The 20,423-nt window shown below is 41.4% G+C and overlaps 1 protein-coding gene across 1 annotated transcript in view; it reads left to right on the forward strand.

Annotated features, from left to right (window-relative positions):
* The first annotated feature begins 11,184 nt into the window (after positions 1-11,184).
* LOC122803551 (NXPE family member 4-like) overlaps positions 11,185-20,423 on the forward strand; it is a 444,095-nt gene continuing 434,856 nt past the window's right edge. The window contains exons 1-2 of the mRNA XM_044073206.1: positions 11,185-11,220; positions 12,735-12,868. The gene's annotated coding sequence lies outside the window, so the exon portion shown is untranslated. The remainder of the gene's footprint in view (positions 11,221-12,734; positions 12,869-20,423) is intronic.

Raw genomic sequence — 20,423 nt, forward strand, 5'->3', positions numbered from 1 at the left:
CATTTACAGGAACCTTGCACCTTCTGTCATGCTTTTAGTACAAGAGTAATAAACAAAAGGAAGAGAAAGCTTATTGACAGGGGTCTCATGACCAGTTCCTTCCAGAAACAGCTGGAACTTGGTCAGGAAGCTCCAAAATCTTCAAAGAGAAAATCATCGGCCCCGATTTCAGAGCCAAACAAAAAGTCTAAAGTGTCAGAACCAAGGAGTTCCAGTTCCGACTCTGCTTCATCTTTGGTGCAGTCTGTTCCATCGGATCCAAGACAGTCTTCGGTACCGAAGGTTTTGCCTGACATCGAGACTGTATCTCCTATTTTTAGATCTCTTATTTTGGAGAGAAGGAGGTCTCTTTCAGTCTCCACCAGGTCCTCCAGGACCCTGTCAGATGAGGACATTGAGAAGGTGGTGAAGAGGTTGCTTTCGGATCCAGCTCTGGCTAGAAAATTGACCCCTTCAACCCAAAGGTCTTGGAGCCGTCCCCCGTACCGATCACTGTTCCTCCTCCGACTGCTTCGGTCTCTGAGCCTATTATGTCAGGTTCCTCTGTCTTCATCCCTTTGGCTCTGGGGATTCAGCCTGTTTCCTTGGAGCCAATTACTCTATCCTTGATGGCTCAGTCTGGAGCCGAGGGGTCTGGGAGTCGATTCTCTTGTGTCAACTCCGAGGGGGACAGTTACCCTGGGTTCTCTTCGGAACTGACCCTCCCTATCGGAGCCTTGCCTTGACTCAGCTCGGCTCCCACTTCTGCTTTGGAGACATTCTCTCTTGCTAGGAGTCGACCATCCGCCCCCTCGGAGCAGAGAAGGCTTTATCCTCTGCCAAAGCCATTTCTTTAGAAGCTGTGTCTCACCAGCAGCAGGCAGCAATCTCTTCCCCCCTGCCACCCCCACAGCATAAGGAACCAGAGGCCCAAGTAGCCCCCATTGGAGGTGCCCCCTCTTCTAAGACCTCCCCAGATTATCCCACTGGAGAGCTCCCTCGAAAGAGGTTATATAATAGGAAACATGTTGACTCCCCTGAGTCTCTCACATCAGACACTGATTTAGAGGAATCAGAAGGGTCCCCTAGATCTCCCTCTGAGGATGTCTCCTTCTCTGACTTCCTAGAAATCCTTATACAGAAGGGTGATTGGAAGCCCTCTAACCCTACTCAGGATGAATCAGTGTATCTTGAGGCCTTTGGCTGCCGACCTTCCACCTCTTGGTTGACACCACCTTATAACCAACTTTTGGGGGTCATTTCACGGAAAGCATGGACCTCTCCAGATTCAGTAGAAGCTGTCCCGATGAGGCCAAACAAATTTATGACAGCACCTGAGGACAAGTATTTCTTTAGCAAGGGAGTTCCAGTTGATGCTATGGTGGTAGCAGCGGCCACCAAGAAGGAATTATCTGAGATGTCTTCTAATATCCATCCTCCTAACAAGGAGTCCAGGACAATGGATAGGTATGAGAAGCATACTTTTTCTTCAGCGGCATTTACACTAAGATTGCTGAATTAATGACTCACTTCACTCGTCTGCAGAGGGATCTCCTGAAAGAGTTAGGAGATATCCTCCAGGGGTCAGTAGCTCCGGGTTCCATGGACAAGGTTTCCGCGCAGCTCTCCACCCTTACTTCCATAGCTAACTCCTCCATAAGGCTGATCTCATATGTGGTAGATGGAGCGAGCAGGGCAGCTGCAGCAGGAATAGCCCTCAGGAGACATTTGTGGATGCGGCTTTGTAATTTTACGGAATCCTTCAAGTCTTCCTTCACTAACGTTCCCTTTGATAGTTCATCTCTTTTTGGACCCCAAGTGAAAGAGACTTTGACTAGGTGTGAGCAGGAAGGAAAAACCTTATCTGCCATTGGAGTACATTTCTCTCTCATGTCCAGACCTTATCCCAAGGGTAATACAGGAGGGAAAATGTGGTTCTGCAAATCCCAAAAAGGTTTTCCTGAGGCACAAGGTCAACACTCCCCCAGGGGCAGAGGGGGAGGATATAATGGAAGACGCCACCCTCGCAGCAGAGGAGGTCCGCAACATCAGGGAGACAGAGAAGTTTTCTCTGATCGTCCCTTCCATCGACCCTGAGGGGTTGCCCAACTGTCCATCTATGGAGGCAGTCAGGGGTCGTATATCATTGTACCCAAGCGCCTGGCTAACTATCACTCCAGATCGTTGGGTACACACAGTAATATCCAGAGGTTACCTGATTCCCTTTATTTCTGAACCCCCAACAAAGTCTTCCAGACATACCACCCATTCAACTAGACAGTGCAACATCAGAAGTCATCTTGTTGCTACAAAAAAGAGTCATCCAAGAAGTCCCCGCAGAGCAAGTAGGATCCGGAACTTACACTCGATTCTTTTCAGTTCCAAAAAAGACAGGGGACTGGAGATCAATTCTAGATCTCAGCAGGCTCAACAAGCATGTAAGAAAATCAAAGTTCCAAATGGTCACTCTGCAGTTGATATTTCCCTTTATCGGGAAAGACAACTGGATGTGCTCAATCAATCTCCAGGATGCGAACTACCACATCAAAATGGACAGGCGCTCCAGGAGACACTTAAGCTTCCGGCTGGGAGCTAGTCATTTTCAGTTCAGAACACTGTCCTTTGGTCTCACTACAGCCCCCAGAGTGTTTACCAAATGCATGGCAGTGGTAACGGCTCACCTGAGATGTCAAGGCTTCCAGGTGTTTCTGTACCTTGATGACTGGCTCCTTACTGCTACCACCAAGCATCAACTCCTAAGGACCAGGGATGAGACTCTATCCTTGTGTGCCAGCCTAGGCATCACTGTCAACTTGCAAAAGTCAGTCTTATCTCCCTCGCAGCATATTGTATATCTAGGCTCAGAAATAGACACAACCACCATGTCAGTAAAGCTAACACAGGAAAGAGTGGAATCTCTATGCAGTCAGATCAGATCCTTATTAAACAAACAAAGAATCCAGGCCAGAGTAGTACTTTAAGTCCTAGGGACTATGGCTTCCGCCATCTTATTAGTTCCTCTTGCTCATCTACATATGAGGATTCTCCAATGGATGCTGTTTGCACAATGGTCAATGCAAGACCTTTCATTATCTCACCAGATATTAATAACAAATGCATGCAAAAGGGATGTGACATGGTGGTTACACACAAAACAACTTGTCATAGGTCGTCCACCTGTTCCTCCCCAAGAGAAAGCAGTTTTGACCATGGATGCTTCCCAGATAGGGTGGGGGGGGGCATTATCTGGGAAAGACAGTCCAAGGTACTTGGCAAAACAATGAGAACCACTTACAAATCAATGTTTTGAAGATGAGAGCAGTGCTATATGTGTTTCAAGCACTTCACAGCTCCCTTCCCACTGGAACGATTGCGATTTAGTTAGACAACATGTCTGTTGTGTGGTACATAAACAAACAAGGGGGAACCAAGTCTTACCCACTTTGTAGAGAGGCCTTAAGAGTTTGGAAGAGGATGGATACTCAACGCTTCCTGATAGCAATGCATGTCCCGGGGAAATCCAATGTAATAGCGAACAAACTCAGCCGAGCAATTCTGATGCCTCACGAGTGGTCCCTGAATCCAATGGTTGCGAATGAAATCTTTCACAAATGGGGCCAGCCTTGCTGGGATCTAATTGCCACTCACCTGAACACCAAATTCAGTAGCTACTTTGCCCTCATTCCCCATCCGGGAATGTCACCTAGAGATGCTCTAGTTTACGATTGGCCCCCAGGACTTCTCTATGCCTTTCCTCCCTTTCCATTCATACCCAAAGTAATACAGAAAGCAAGACAGTTGAGGAGTTCCTTGATCCTCATTGCTCCTTACTGGCCTCGACAAGTTTGGTTTTCTTTCCTGTGGCCCTACCTTTTGGAGGAGCCATGGATTCTGGATCCATCTCCAGATCTTCTGATTCATCAATCGGGACAGTTCCACCCCTCCATCCACACCCTCAAATTGACAGCATGGCTGCTCCAATTCCACGTATAGCCAGGTGCATTCCCTTATCTCCAATGCTCAAACACATTCTAATTTCATCCCATAAACCTTCCACTCAGAAAGTATATTCTAGCAAATGGAAAAGGTTTTCCCTTTGGGCTACCAACCGGGGCTTAGATCCGTATACAGCTCCTTTAGAATCCATTTTATCCTTCCTAACAACAATTTTTCATGAAGGAGTGGCAGCCACTACTGTTAGAGTTCAATTAGCTGCCATTTCCAATTTCCATTTTGGTTTCATGGGAAATCCAATCATGCAACACTCCCTCTGTAAAACCTTCTTAAAATGAGTTCTTCTTCTTAGGTCCCCAATAAAACAACCTTTAGAACCCTGGGACTTAAATTTAGTCCTCTCATCTTTGATGTCTGCACCCTTTGAACCATCCTTGTTGTCAGACTTAAAATTGTTATCATGGAAAACCCTCTTCTTGGTAGGTATAACATCGGCTAGGAGAGTCTTGGAACTTCAAGCCCTATCTATTCGATCTCCTTACATTATCTTTCACAAGGATAGAGTCTCTGTTAGGACAAACCCTTTCTTTCTCCCTAAGGTATGCTCAGAACACAACCTGAATACTACCATTAAGCTACCTGTTCAGGAGAACCCTGACAGATTTGAAAAGCTCAGTAACAAAAAGAGTAGCAAAGCAAACGCATTAACTACACTTACTAAAAGGGAGTCATTCACAGAACCGAAAAATAAATCCTTTAAAGGTAAAACCTGTATGTCATCAGGCTTCTAATGTCCCAGCTTTGAGAAAACAGAAGGAAAAGAACTCTGAAATGGGCACCAGGACTGATTACTCCTACGACTTGTACTCACTGACTTCACTTATTAAAATGGAATCATTTACAGGACAGAAACATGACTCAGAACTAGAAGAAGATGGTGTGACCCTTCTAAAATCTGCCTTTTGAGAAAATTGGAGAACAAAAGATAGCCTGAAACAGACATTATGATTACTGACTTCCTGTACACACACACACACACACACACACACACACACTTTGTGAATTTTTTTAAGAGGAATGTGTTGCTGTTTTGAGCATTTGTTGCATCCTTATTTTAGGTGTTATCCAGTTAACTTGATCTAAGAGGTGAGATGTATGTAAACCTCCTCAATGCTGTTGCTTGATCGCTCTCAATTTTCACTCTCTCTCACTCAGACACACCTTGCTTTCATGTACACAAGTACGCATTCACACAGACAAAGAAACACACAGAAACACACACACACACCAACATAAACATGCATGCATGCGCACACACTTTTTTCTGTTATAATTAGTTTTTACACACACTAAACAGCAAAAGCACTGCTTAGTGAGTGTAAATAATGGCTTGCTCAGTCTCTGTTTCACTCACATGCACACAGACAGACACAGACATCAATACGCACACACTTTTGTTTTTTAGTTTTCTTTTTTTAAATATATTTTAAACTCACTAAACAGCAGAAGCACTGCTTAGCGAGCATAAAATAAAGGGGGCTGGTAGGTGTTTTTTCACTCCAAGCTCCACAGCAGGAAGATATGCTGCTATGAAGCTGCAGACTTGTTTCATAGTTTCATAGTATAGTACTAGGCTATCTGCCCTGGGGCATTTGTAAGCCTAGCCATAGTGATGTGGCTTTTGCCACCCCATGAAATGGTACAGAAATGTACAGAATAAATCTAGAATACTGTGCCTCTGTCTAGTAGTGACACAATGAAGGTCCCCTTATATAACAGAATTAGTTTACTGTGCCCCTGTCTAGCAGTGACACAGATGTGACCCCTGGGGTAAACATTCGATCTCCCATCCACTCATCAAGATTTCTCTTGAAGAGAGTCAGTGAGGGGCTCTGCCTAATACGAACTGGGATCCTGTTCCAAAGCATGGGAAGCCTCTGGGTTATGAATCTATCCCTCCAGCATGTCCTATTCATACTTGTGCCGAGGTTTAAGTCTTTAGCTCTCGTGGTCCTGATGGATTTGGATTTTTTGAGGTGGAGCATGTCCATCAAATCCTGATTGGACATGGCCTTGTACATCAGGCAGAGATCACCCCTGAGCAGGCGGTATGCCACTGAATAGAGCTGAAGTTTCTTTAGTTTGGCAGAATAAGACATATGTTGGAGACCCTTGATCCTTTTGGTGAGGTACTTCTGTGGTCTCTCCAGCTGTTGCAAGTGCCGGGTGAGGTACATACCAAATGGGGCATTGTACTCAATCATGGGTCTGATGAGAGAGGAATATAGGGGCACAATGACATCCTTGGATCTGGATGTGAATCCCTTCATGATGAGGTGTGCAAGGTAAAATGTTTTTCTAACCACTTTGGCAACGTGGGTGTCAAATGAGAGGTCGCTGTCTACTTGGGTCCCTAGGTCTCTGATTACTTTTTCCATACTCAGTGGGTTGCTGTCTATGTGATAATTTGTGGGTACTTTGTTTTTCCAAAGGGATGACTATACATTTTTTGGCATTTAGTTTAAGGTCGTGACTACGGCACCAGTTGTCCGTTTCAGTGAGGCCTTTTTGTAGGATGTGTGTGTGTGCTGGTGTATCGACTATGGCGCCTAGTTTGCAGTCATCTGCGAACTTTGTCAGCCACATCCCTCCCATGTTTGCTTTAACATCTGAGAAATAAATGCCGAACAAGAGGGGTCCCAGGACAGATCCCTGTAGGACACCACTTGTGACTGGCTTTGAGTCTGACATTGCTCCAGCGATTCTAACTTTATGGGTTCTGTCCTTTAGCCAGTTTGCAACCCATCTAGTGACATAGGGGTTTACTTTTAAGCTGTTTAGCTTATCTATAATGCCTGAGTAGGGTATTGTGTCGAAGGCCTTAGCCAAGTCCAGGCATGCTGTATGGACTGCTTTGCCCTCATCAATGGCTCTAGTGACTGTTTCGAAAAAGTCAACCAGGTTTAAAAGGCAGGATCTGCCCTTCACAAAGCCGAACTGGGTGGGGTCAAGTGTCTGTAGGTTCCCTATGTCTCTGTTTATGAGTTCCATAATGATTCTTTCCATAGCTTTGCAGACCAGGCTAGTTAAACTTATGGGGCGGTAGTTTCCAGGGTCTGTAGAGGCACCCCCCTTGTGGAGTGGGACCACTGTTGCTGTACGCCAGTGTACAGGTACATATCCCGAAGTAAGGCTAAGGTTAAATAGCATTTTTATGTGTGGGTTTAGCTCTTCTTGGAGTTCACGTAACACGCACCCCGGGATACCGTCAGGTCCCATTGATGCTGTGTTTTTTGCTTTGTTTAGGGTGGTTCTCACTTGGACATCTGAGATGACGGAGATTACATTCAGCTGGGATAAGTATTTCTTCTTTTGGGGGTGAAGGAGGCGAGAAATTTGCACTGAACCTGTCAGCCAGAATGTTAGCAATATCTGTGGGTTCAGTGTATTTTTTGTTGTTGTGAACCAACTCTGAGCATATCTGAGGGTTTCCGCCCAGGTTTCTAACATAGCTGAAGAAGGCTTTGTGGTTATCTTTAGTGTCCTTAGCGATTTTTCTCTCAAAGTTTGCCTTGGATGTTTTTTATGAGAGAACGTAGTTTTCTGCTAATGTTGATCAGAGACATCTTCCCTTCATGGGATTTCGCTCTGACGTGCAGTAACTTCCTTCTTTTGTTATACAATTTGTTTATGGCTGAGGTCCACCAGACAGGACGCTTACATTTGGTGGAGAGGGACTTGGATTTGTTTGGGATTGCATGATCCATGCATTCTTGGATATGTCCATAGAAAGCATTTGTGAAGGATTCGTCATTGCGGGATGTGGTATCCACTGGCACAGTGGGCTTAAAGGATACGATCTCCTTCTTAGGAAGAGTGAAGTCTGCTTTTGAGAAGTTTTTCACTGTGGTCTTTTGTGCTGGGGGTGGAGGTGGGATATGTATATCCAGGGTGATTAGTTTGTGGTCAGATCTCACTAGTGAGGGGTATACTTCCGGTGTGGAGCATTTTGTTCCCATGTTTGTGATGATCAGGTCTAGTATATTATCTCCCCTAGTGGGAGAGGTGACTAGATGTTCCAGCGCATTTGAATTTATGAATTCCAGGAACCTTTGGGCTAGGGTATTAGGGCTAGAATAATGTACCCAATCTATGTTTGGGTAGTTGAAGTCTCCCAGTATGATGGTATTTTGTGATACATTCATATCCTCCAATGTCTTCAGGAATGCTGAGTGGGGTTCTTGAGATTGGGAGGGTGGTCTGTAACATGCTACCAGTTGTATAGCAGTTTTGCCTATGGTTAGTTGCACCTGTATGGTCTCTGTTGCTTCATGTGTTGCTACTAACCTGGAGGTGTGGGTGTCCTTTATGAATATGGACACTCCCCCTCCCTTTGTGGTTCGGCCCGGGTTTTGGGGCCGAAAAGCATGATACGAGGTATAGCCTGGTAGCGCTGGGGTGCTCTCAGGAGCCTTGAACCAGGTTTCAATTACTGCACAGACGTCGATGTTCTCCATGCTGAGGAGTGCATCAAGTGCCTGCATCTTGAGATTTAGACTTGTTTTTAACAGGCATTACTTGTACATTAATACCCTGCTGGAGATCGTTCGTTCTCCAATCAGAGTGCTGACGTACAGTTTGCCCATTCTCTAATGCTTTTTAAATGTTGCCAGAATAATATATTGTCTAATGAATGAATTACCTTGTAGGTTATCCACAAAAAAAAAAACACATTCTGAACTAAATAAACAATAATATGCAACAGTTTAGCTGAAAAGATAGAAACGTTTTCTGTTAAAATGTCACATGCAGACAGTTTTCTATCTTAGGTTCATAGGTTCATAGATTAGTACTAAGCTAACTGCCCTTGCGAGCCATTTTAAGCCTAGCCAATTATCCCTTGTGAGACTCAAACCTTGCACCTGCAAGGCAAGCACCTTAACCATTAGGCCACCCTCCCAACCCACTTCTTTTACTTCACCACCTTATTAAACAGAGTGACAATGCACTGTGGCAGAAACCACTGTCTGCTTGCACTGGAATGCACCACTCTTCATGTTTGCTCAAGAATAGAATGTTCTTTTAACATTAACAATAATGTTAGTTTGCTTGACGTTAGCTGCCAAGGAGCTGGGGTCAACGCTTGGTTTTCTACTTCCATAGGCAGAGAAACAACACAGTTGTGGGATGTAACTGAAGGATTGTCGTTTCTTAAATAATAGCACTGAGGTATGTTCATACAGAAGACAGACATCCAGAGACTGAAGAAATATTTTAAACCAAAGTGCAGACCCCCTTATGTCACATCTTGTACAAAAAGATTTAAAGTTTTCAATTCTAGCCATAAATGCTGTCCACTTATTACAGCTACATTAGTGAAATGCAGTGCCTCACCTGGGACCTTACCTTACTGTCACACATTCCAGAGAGCTACAGTGCAGATAAATACTTAGATGCACTTGTGCTTTCTGCACTTTATTTTGTGTATTAAACTAGCAAACTGTTTAATATGCAGATGTCTTTTGTGTAGTACCCTGCCAACACCAACACTCATCACACAGCAGATGTGATATTTATTAAAGGGACAGTCCCAGAGATTTTTTGTTTTCATTTTGGTCTTTGTTCACATTTTCAGTCCGGTTTATTGAGCATGTCCCAGCTTTGGCTGCTGGGGTTGAGGCATGGATGCTTACAGGATGTACCAATGGTCTTAGTCAAATTCCAATGCAAATTACAGTTATACTCACAACAGCTCTCACCGAGTCACTCATTAGTTTCACATCTGCTTTTTATCCTCAGAAAAAAGTAGCCTTTCAGGAAGTTTATGACCTCACTTGCTACTTCCTTGCAGGAAATCATATAAGCAATGCAAAGCTAAAATGTTAGTAAACAGAGTTTTATGATCATTTCATGTCATGATTTATTTTGTGCAGATCTCTGAATCCTAGCTAAGTGCTATGATGTTATGCATGACTGCCACTTGCTCTGTAGAAAGCATCAGAATGATGCAGGATTTGAACAGTAGTAGAAGCAAACTTTTTTTTTCTGTTTTGTTTTATTATCTCTGAATACCAGCCAAGTGCAATGGTTTCCTGACCTGCTGTAAAAAAAAAAAAAAAAAAAAACGTGTGTGATGCAAACAACAGATTCATTTTAAACAATGAAGTCCAAACCTTACTGTCACAATGGGGGCTGTACAGTACGGCAAACTGTGATAGTTATACATACTAATGCTGAGACTGCTTTACTACGGAATAAGTGGACATGTCAATCAGGGTTGCCAGATTTCCAGCAACCCAGGTAGGGACAAAAAAAGAAGGTCTCTCATGAAGTGAAGACCAAAAAGGTCTTCGGCAACTGAAGACCCAAAAAAAAAAAAAAAAAAAAAAAAAAAAAAGGTCTTTAATTAAAGAACTGAGCTCAGTCTGCCTGCAATAAACACTGAGCTTCTCATGTTTAATGCATTGCAGTTCCGCATTAAACATGAGAAGCTCCGTGTTTGCTTTGATTGGCCATATGCGGCATATGGGCCAATCAAAATCAAACACGGAGCTTCGTTTTAATGCGGAACACAAGACTCCGTGTTTAGCAATTTTTGATTGGCCCGTATGCCAGGTATACGGGTCAATCAAAAAAAAAAACAAACAAAGTGGAGGCTGGCCGGGATTTAAACCGGCAGGGCGGGACTCGGGATCAGGCTACTGATCTTGGGACAGTCCCGCCCAGATAGGGACGTCTGGCAACCCTGATGTCAATAGACTGCTAAGATTTAGTATGAATTCATTAAACAGTTATGCTACGCAGAATAAATAAAAAAAAATAAAGAGCTGCACAATTAAGATACGCTTTTTGATGAGATCATAAAAAGTAAACACTGAGAGTCTTGCCTAACCACCCCCATCACAAACACACCCAAAAAAATGTGAAAACCCATTTTCCACTGATAAGGGACTGAACGCTCTGACAGGAGTTGAATGTGCTTATCTGTGTTCACCAGAGGTAATGAAAACGGGGCTGCATAAAGTGAACCGAAACCAAGAGTAGGACTGATAATGAAGTGGTTAGTGGGTGATGACAACCGGGAAGTATTAGAAGTTTCTTTCGGTCAGAATTTTAGACGCTGGTATTGTTCCTTAAGGCTGATATGACTATGATGTACAACACACTGATCATTCCCTTCCCAACAAAAAGAAATACTGTTGTGATGTAACACATTTTATTGCTGAAGAATGCGTAATACTGGTGTTGTGAGGGCACAGGGTTGTTTCTGATGAAGGCAACATGATGGTATGTAACATTTTTTCAGCAATATGACTTTTCTTACTGTTTATTCATATTCTTCTGTTGTTTTAAATCAAGAATTATCTTATATTATTAGTCTGCTCATTGCCCAACCCAGGGTAAATTTGCAATTGCCCATCCACTTGATCCAAGTTTCTCTTGAATAAGTGCAGAGAGGAACTTTGTTTCACATGGATGGAAGTCTGTTCCAGAAAAGGGACAGCCTCTGAGATACATGTTATGTTGCAGGCTAGGTTTAGGTTTTTTACTCAAGTGTTTCTGGTGTTGTTTGTTTTGTGGATGTGCAACAGCTCCATTAAGGCTGAATTAGAGGATACATTATAAGCCATGCTTAGGTTGCCTCTCAGCAGCTTTTAGGAGACGGAAAGTAAGGAGACTGCATTGTGGTCATCCATGGAGGAATGTTTTCTGTACTATGGATTCTTTTGGTTGCTCCAAGACTTGCATATGCTTGGCCAGGTGCATGCTGAAGGGTGCATTGTACTAGATGGTTGGTCTTATGAGGGCAGAGACACCTTTGGACCTGGATGCCATATTCTTGCTTATAAGTTTTGCAGCATGAAATGATCTTATTACTGTAGACACATGTTGGTCAAAGGTCCAGTCATTGTCGACATGTGTTCCTAAATCCCCTGACTACTGGGTCTACTCTTAGTGGTGTATTATCAGTGTAGTAATTTTCAGGCATGACCATCTTACCAAAGAATACTGTTATGCACTTCTTAGCATTGAGTTTAAGACTGTGACCCTAGCACCATTATTAGTCTGTTTCAGGCCTTCAAGGACAATGTTTTAGTCGTGGAGGATTTAGTGACTGCACTTAATTTGCAATCATCTGCAAATCTGGTCAGCCAGAGACCTTTGATGTTAGCATTGACTTTAGAAAAATTGATGCCAAACAGGAGCGGCCCCAGGACAGATCCCTGAGGTATTCTGCTAGTGACATACCTTTTTGTGGAGGTAGACTCCCCTATCTTAAATTCCTGAGTCCTATCTGTAAGCCAGTTAGGTATCCAGTGGCGACATAGAGGCTTATACCTAATTCAGTGAGCTTGTCTACAATGGCTGAGTGGGAAAAATGTGTCAAATGGTTTGACTAGGTCAAGCTAGGCAGCATGCACTGTTTCACCATCATCCATTACTTTGGTGACCTTTTCAAAGATGTCCATCAAACTGAATAGGCATGACCTTCCCTTGACAAAACCAAACTGAGTTAGATCCAGAGTCTGAATGTTTCCTATGTCACTATTTATCATGAATGAGTGTGCTTGGAAATGCACCTGTATACAAGTTGTAAAAAATAATTTGCTGTCTCACACAGCTCCTTTTCCATAAAAATCAAATGAAATATCAAAGTAAACTGTATCTTGTGATCTTTTACTAGCAGTGTGCGAGACTGTGTCTTTATCGTGTTTGTAATATACTTGTTTGTCAGCTGATCTGTCTCTGTCTTTCTCTGCCATACTAATTTCTTTCATTATGCCATGTTTGTCTTTCAGAAGTGTCAGATTATATCTTTGAGGACACACTAGCTGAAGGAGGAGTCCAACTATAATTTAGATATATGAGCTGTGAGCATTCATAAGCACCACACAGACAAGAAGCTGAATGAAGTGAAAAATGCTGAAATTAAGTAAGAGAGAATTAATGTTAAAACAGACACTAGTTTTTCTGGGGTCTATATCATGTAGTCGAAATTCTGTAAGTTCAAATACCATATGTTCGAACCTATATGTCCGAAGTGACAGAATTTCGAATGCGCAAAAAAAAAATAAATAAAACAACATAAAAGAAAACAAAGGGTTGTAAGCAGGGGCCGAGCCCCCCCTGCACCCCCCCAAATGGGGGGCTGCACAACCCCTACACCCCCCACTTTTTAAATATACCAACTCCAAGACCACACTACAATGTGGTAAAGGAAATTTTCCCTTTATTGTACTGTAGCGAGGTCTCGGAGTTGGTATATTTAAAGAGCGGGACCACATGGGGGTGCAGGGGGGCGTGCCCCCTGCTCACAACTGTCAGGAAGTTGTTCCTGTGTTTTGCTTCTTTTTGTTTTAATTCAAAGTATGTTAACTTTGAACATATGGTCTCAACCATATAACGTTTGAAGTTGTCATACTTCGGCTACATAATATAGACCCATTTTTTTGCTTTTGTAATATAATCTTCATTTTTATTTGGAGAAAAGTGTTTGCAGTACTTCATGAATAGACTCTGTAGTTTCCTTCTTATCATTCAGCCTAAGTATTGTCATTACAAAGGATATAACAAGCGTATCACCTTGTCACATCTGGTCTATAGTATATCTTTGAATGCTTAAAAAAGTGAACCATGAATAACCGAACCCATGTAAGCAAAAGCTTACAATGTCGAAAGCTCAGAACAGCGCTGTTCCAAAAAAAAAAAAAGAAAAAAAAGAAAAAGAAAAAAAATTGAAATAATACATAAAGTGGGGACTTCACCCCCAATCCCCCTACTTAAATATACTAACTCCGAGATCACACTACAGTGCTGAAAACGGCAAAGTAACGGAAGCGCCCAAGTGAATTCTGTCCCTGGGAAAGAATTTGCTTAAAAGCCGCTTTGCTATTTTGCTTTTTCATTATTTTAAGTTCGACCAAGACACATTCCATATAATGCATCTTCGATCATCTAATAGGAATCCGTCACATCCCCAATTAAGGTGTAACCAAATTGCATGGTCACAAGTGGGAAAGAGGAGAACCCTGACAGATTTGAAAAGGTCAGTAGCAAAAAGAGTAGCAAAGCAAACGCATTAACTACACTTACTAAAAGGGAGTCATTCACAGAACCGAAAAATAAATCCTTTAAAGCTAGAGCATGTATGTCATCAGTCTTCTAATGTCCCAGCTTTGAGAAAACGGAAGGAAAAGAACTCTATTACTCTTAATGTCTTGTACTCACTGACTTCACTTATTAAAATGGAATCATTTACAGCACAGAAACATGATTCAAAACTAGAAGAAGATGGTGTGAACCTTCCCTTTTTTGAGAAAATTGGAGAACAAAATATAGCCTGAAACAGACATTATGATTACTGACTTCCTGTACACATTACCCACATTATCTCAGGACAGAATGATCTCATCATCTTTTAGCAGTGCTGGGATAACTTTAGTCTCCCTTTTATTTTACTTTTAAAATCATAGTAGGCACTTCACCCCTGACTTAGGTTACAGTTCAATATTTTAGTACAGTTTATTTATTAATAAATTGTTTACCATAATCTAATAATGACTCCACCCTCTACCTGGAAGTAAAGAAGCACGTGAATAGTTAGCATGTCATCTAGTTTACATTCATGATACACAGTAACAGATCATAGCTAGACAGTTCATATACATAGAACAGATCATAGCTAGACAGTTCATATACATAGTAACAGATCATAGCTAGAAAGTTCATATACATATTAACAGATCATAGCTAGACAGTTCATATACACAGTAACAGATCAGAGCTAGACAGTTCATATACACAGTAACAGATCAGAGCTAGGCAGTTCATATACATTGTAACAGATCATAGCAGTTCATATACACAGTAACAGATCATAGCTAGACAGTTCATATACACAGTAACAGATCATAACCAGACAGTTCATATACACAGTAACAGATCATAGCTAGACAGTTTATATACATAATAACAGATCATAACTAGACAGTTCATATACATAGTAACAGATCATAGCTAGACAGTTCATATACATAGTAACAGATCATAGCTAGTCAGTTCATATACATAATAACAGATCATAACTAGACAGTTCATATACATAGTAACAGATTATAGCTAGACAGTTCATATACATAGTAACAGATCATAACTAGACAGTTCATATTCATAACAGATCATAACTAGACAGTTCATATACATAGTACCAGATCATAACTAGACAGTTCATATACATAGTAACAGGTCATAGCTAGACAGTTCTATACATAGTAACAGATCATAGCTAGTCAGTTCATATACATAATAACAGATCGTAACTAGACAGTTCATATACATAGTAACAGATTATAGCTAGACAGTTCATATACATAGTAACAGATCATAACTAGACAGTTCATATTCATAACAGATCATAACTAGACAGTTCATATACATAGTACCAGATCATAACTAGACAGTTCATATACATAGTAACAGGTCATAGCTAGACAGTTCATATACATAGTAACAGATCATAGCTAGACATTTCATATACATAGTAACAGATTATAGCTAGACCGTTCATATACATAGTAACAGATCATAACTAGACAGTTCATATTCATAACAGATCATAACTAGACAGTTCATATACATAGTAACAGATCATAACTAGGCAGTTCATATACATAGTAACAGATCATAGCTAGACCGTTAATATACACAATAACAGATCATAGCTAGACAATTCATGTACATAGTAACAGATAATAGCAAGACAATTCATGTCTTTTACAGTTATGATATATATATATATATATATATATATATATATATATATATATATATATATATATATATATATATGGAGGGGCCTGTACTGTGGGACACCTCTGTCAGCTGCTGTAGAGATTTGGGAAGTTGGAGCATCAAAGAAGTCCCCTAATGTCTACTATCTGCACTCCAATGACCAGCTGGCCCATTTGTTTCCCAGTAGGATAACAGCCTATCAGGAACCATGTCATCCAGGCAGCCACTAGGGGATATTTTGGATTTTGTAACTCCCCTATCATCATAGCAGCTGCTAGAAGTGTTTCTCAACATTCACCCTTATACATACTGATTATAATGTACACATGTGACATGACAAATGACAATGTATACATTCAACCCATGCACGTCTACTACCAAAACTGGTTTTAACCTACTATCTAACTGGCAAGAAAAGAACCTTCTGCTCAACCATCAGTAATATGAATAAATAAATAATGATAAAAGATTTAATATTTGGTATCAAGCACAAATTTAAGGCCATCCCTCAAGATTGGCAATGTATCCCTAGCAACCAAACCACAGTAGGACATACTGAACATTTTTGCTACCTCAGAATCTGACTTGATAGTTGGCTAAATTTCTAACACTATACTAGCATGACTAAAGCTGAAAATCACCAAAACTCTTTTGTGGGCCTAAAAGAACTGCTATAGGAAGAGGTATTCTGCAAGTTCATTTATAATATGGCTTATCAGTTATAGCATCTGCCTCCAAAAAGAACTTAACTGCTCTTCAGATATTGTCTAATCAAATTTGCAAACTCATACCCCTCTCCCCTAAATTTGAACACCTTTGCACACCATAACAAAAAGTAAATATCTCCTTGTAGAAATGAAATCATGATTACTAATTATTTTATTTATTTGTTTTATTTTACATGATTACTATTTATTTTATTTGTTTTATTTTACATGATTACTAATTATTTTATTTATTTGTTTTATTTTACATGATTACTAATTATTTTATTTATTTGTTTTATTTTACATGATTACTAATTATTTTATTTGTTTGTTTTATTTTACATTTGTCTAGTGGGGAGGTCCACCTGGAGAGAGCTGTCTGATTACTAATTGGTAAACTTCTATTTAAACCACTTAAATAAGATTCCTTCCCTAATATTACATACCTTCTCGCTGCTTGAACTTCCACCTACAATCTCCATTGATGCCCTTCCGCAGGAACTGCCCCCCCATAATAAACTTTTCTGCATCATTTGTGCTTCTGAGTCATTGTTTCTAAACTTTATAGTTTCTTACCCTCAAAACTAAATGTTGCTTAGTCCGTTCACCAGTTTCACTCAATCCTTACCTACACCCTCCATTTTATATACTGTATACACTATCATGTACTTTTAGATCCAGTATCAGTATATTACTTTTCTGAAATATGTTTTTGTAGAAACAGTTGTTTTTCACGTGTAAATATTTACAATATCTGTTATTATTTTGTATACCTTTTTTCTCATTTGCATCCCAGGCTATGCTGAAATTAGTCCAGATGGATCAGTGCTGTATACCAGTTAACAAATTTAAACAGAGAGGAAAGGGCCTGCACAGTACTGTGACTGCCCTGTTTCAGCTGCACTGTATGTTGTGTGGTGATGACATTGCCTGTTGTGACCTGGTTACTACTAGTTTTGTAATAGATTAAATCAAGTGAGAATCAATGGCTCTAGTAAATCCACCTAAAACCCAGGAACCGTGTGCATCACACAAAGTGAGTCACAGGATGGACAATTAGAAAAATCACAGCACAGATGTGTGTAGATAGCCATCCCCAGCGGTAAGGTGGACTGACCACTTCTTTGTTATTTCTGAAAAATGAGAAATAAAAACACTTAAACATTACACTATTAAACAAAAGTAATAAACAGTCCAAAACTGCAGACGTTAAATCCTCTTCTATGAAGGTACTGAAGAAACAAACTCAAGCAGGCTTAGTCGCTGGAGTAACTCAGCTTGAGATTCTGGATCCTGGCCCTTGTATTGTTTTCAAAAAAGGTAGGAACATTGAGGTATTTAGCAGGGACATTCAACAAGACAGTATAGAGAGGCTTGGTACCTTTACATGTGGGCCATCTTTCTGTACCTTTTATGAGTTCATAAGCTGGAGATATGTTTTCATCTGCCCCACTATGGGTAAGAAACATAACAGTAAGGTGGCTGGGAACTGTAACAGTGAAAAGATTGTTTACAGAGTCCAGTGCTCCGAATGTCAAGTTTTCTTTACATAGGAAAGACTATTCCTAAGTTTAAAAGTAGAGCTCAACACACGTCTGAAATTAGAAACAGACTAAGCAAGACTCCTCCTGCAAAGCACACCATTGAATCACCAGGTCACTCTTTTTTCACTTTTCACATTTTGGACATGATCAGGATGGTTCCACTCAAGGGGAACTGTAATGCCATTCTTCAAAAGCAGGAACTGGAATGGCAGTTCACCTAAATGCCTACAGTCCACCTGGGCTCTGTCCTGCTTGTTCAGTTAAATGCATCCTTCAGCTTAGGAAACTGAACCACAAATTATTTTATTAATGGTTTTGACATGAGTCCTGCAGAGTGGTGCTAGCAGCAGAGAGGCAAAAGAGCGACTGCTTACCTGATAAAAGTGTTTTTTTTTTCTGCTACTACCTGGGCGACTGTCCAGTCTAGCTGAAAAGCAAGTATTTCTGCTCCTTTACCTGTTTTGAACTGTTTAAAGCTGTTTATTCACCTGCACTTTTAAAGATTGTCCTGTTTATTGCATTTACCTGTTGAGGCTACACAGTGTGCTAGCCTGTGTTATATATTTATTGCATTTTTTTGCTGTTTGCTTGTAAAAAAAGAAAAAAAACAAAAAAAAATTATCTTTGTTTCCCGCCTTTCCTGACCTAGAGTAGTCCAAATACAGGCTTTGCTGTATTCTGGACTTTTGGAAAGTTCCTGTGTTGCCCATTTCCTTACTTGGATAAAAGTAGGCTTCTTTGTTCACCAGTGGGGAGCTTAGAGCAGCCTATCTATCCCTGGAGGAGTGTTCCCAGCACAAGAATCTGGTAGTCTACTGGCTGTTTTGGGCCAATTTCTAGCTCTTTCAAGTCCCCCTGTATAAAACCAGCTTTAGCGTGGCTTTGGGCAATTTTGCGCATAGCGCAGCATCGGGCAGCACCGCTTAATTGGGTTTAAACCATTTTTGGCTCCACAAAGTCTGCTCTTCACTTTTTCCCTTAGAACTTCTCTAGCGCTCAAAATAAACACCCTATTGCTAATCTAAAGCCTGGCACTTGCTCACTAAAGCAATTACATAAGTCAGCACTAAAAAATTAAAAGCACTTCATCCTCACAAACTCCCCTTGAGTACCCTGTTCCCCATTAGCCCTTTTTTCAATTATAAAAGAGTTCCCTATACAATTCTAGCATGTTCAAAGGTCAGTTGTCAATCTCCTCTCCAGTCCAGCTGGTGAATCTGGGAATCTTGAGGCAATGTTACAACTGCCTCATGTACACAGATAACCCTCTCCTCCTTCCAAGTTCCAACATATGTGAGAGATGCAACCATATAGCCAAACTGGAGGCTAAGCTCTCTCAACTCAGTATTGGCGTAACCAGTCAGGTGGAGAAGGTAACCACATACACTACAATTCCAGTCTCACATAGACTTACCACAACAGCAAACCAAACACATAAACACACAAAAACATACTCGGAGGCTCTAAATAAAAATCTGCCTAAGCAGCAGAGACCTCCAAAGCAGACATCCAAGTAACCGCTACCCCAAAACAAAACACATGCAACACATAGTTCACAAAGCCAGTGTGCCGAACAGTCACTGCCCTTAAGGCTAAACAACACACCTGATACACTTGTAATAGGTGATTCTGTTGTCAGGCACACTGACGTCCCGCTCACCAAGCTGAACAAGGAGAAGGTCACGGTGAGCTGCCTGTCGGGTGCTAGGATCCGCCACATAACACAAGCACTCAGGTCACTCCAAGGCAAGTACAAATATGACTCAGTCATTGTCCATGCTGGTGTGAATGACCTGAGACGTACCTCGCTGGACTACATGAAAAGAGACATAGAGGAGCTCTCTGAGCATGTATCCCAGACCGGTATGACCCTGATCTTGAGTAGCATCTTACCCTCACCAAGAATGATACCACAATATGAAGACAAGATGATCAATTTCAACAATTGGCTTAAGTATTGGTGTCATTCAAAGGGGATCCAGTGCCTGTCAGCCTGGGATGACATGCTAGACAAGCCACGTTGCTTCACTAGGGACGGCTTGCACCTGTCACCCCTGGGCTTTCGGATATTGGCAAAGGCTCTTGCCACCCCCATAGTGCCTTTTTTAGGCAAGGCTCAAAACACAAACCCACCTCCATAGGTATCACAAGGGAAAAGAAACTAAGGGTAATGCTACTCAATGCCAGAAGTCTAAACCTCAAGATGCACACACTCGAAACTCTCCTCAGCATGGAGAACATCGATATCGGTGCAGTAACAGAAAACTGGTTCAAGGCTCCTGAGAGCACTCCAGCACTACCAGATTATACCTCATACCATACTTTTTGGCCCCAAAACTCAGACCGAACCACAAAAGGAGGGGGAGTATCAATATTCGTCAAAGATACCCACACCTCCATGTTGGTGGCACAGCACGAAGCATCGGAGACTATCCATGTGCAACTA

This window comes from Protopterus annectens, chromosome 5.part1 (assembly GCF_019279795.1).
Source record: "Protopterus annectens isolate FY-2018-M chromosome 5.part1, PAN1.0, whole genome shotgun sequence".
In the NCBI taxonomy this organism is placed as follows: domain Eukaryota; kingdom Metazoa; phylum Chordata; order Ceratodontiformes; family Protopteridae; genus Protopterus; species Protopterus annectens.